At 63.3% G+C, this 711-nt stretch overlaps 1 protein-coding gene across 1 annotated transcript in view; it reads left to right on the top strand.

The window, feature by feature from the left end:
* The first annotated feature begins 642 nt into the window (after positions 1–642).
* Positions 643–711, top strand: part of LOC105522419 (chromosome unknown open reading frame, human C7orf50) — a 130,279-nt gene continuing 130,210 nt past the window's right edge. The window contains exon 1 of the mRNA XM_011956943.1: positions 643–679. The gene's annotated coding sequence lies outside the window, so the exon portion shown is untranslated. The remainder of the gene's footprint in view (positions 680–711) is intronic.

The raw sequence follows: 711 nt of genomic DNA, 5'->3' as shown, positions 1-711 counted from the left end.
CAAGCTCTGCCTCCAGGCTCAAACGATTCTCCTGCCTCAGCCTCCCGGGTAGCTGGGATTACAGGCACCCGCCACCACGCCTGGCTAATTTTTTGTATTTTAGTAGAGAAGGGGTTTCACCGTGTTGGCAGGATGGTCTATGATCTCCTGACCTCAGGTGATCCACCCGCCTCGGCCTCCCAAAGTGCTGGGATTACAGGCTTGAGCCACCGCGCCCGGCCCACCCTGTATATTTTTTAGCACCTAGTTTGAGTCCTAGCCGTGTTGATCCCAATAGCCATAGCTCATCCATTTCGACTCCGAGTGGAGTTCCATGCCCTGGACCCTGGCGGAGGCCCCATTCTGGGACGCCCGCCTGGCAGGGGCAGCTGCACCCCAGACCCCCCCATCGCTGCGGGGCCCAAACCTAGTCGTCTGCACGTGTTCGGGGCAGGGCGGGTTGCCTTGGCAACCAGCCGCTCTTCTAGCAACTCTAGGCCCCTAGAGATGGCGTCACTAGCCCGCGCCCGGGCCTGGAACCGCCCTCCGTGCTGCCGTCGCTCGCCATTAGCCGGCGGAGAGACGGACGCTGACCTCGTCCAATGGGAGGCTCCACGCTCCTGAAGGCGGGACTAACGCTTACCTGGGGCGCGGGTCCCTGCCGGAAGCCGGCGTCCGCGACGCAGCTGCTCAAGCTTGGGTGGGCGAGGTGGGCTCAGGTAGGAGCGTGGG

This window comes from Colobus angolensis, unplaced genomic scaffold, assembly GCF_000951035.1.
Source record: "Colobus angolensis palliatus isolate OR3802 unplaced genomic scaffold, Cang.pa_1.0 Scaffold43, whole genome shotgun sequence".
NCBI classification, from domain to species: Eukaryota; Metazoa; Chordata; class Mammalia; order Primates; family Cercopithecidae; genus Colobus; species Colobus angolensis.
The sequence above is the reverse complement of the archived record's forward strand: the minus strand, read 5'-3'. Positions and strand labels throughout refer to the sequence as shown.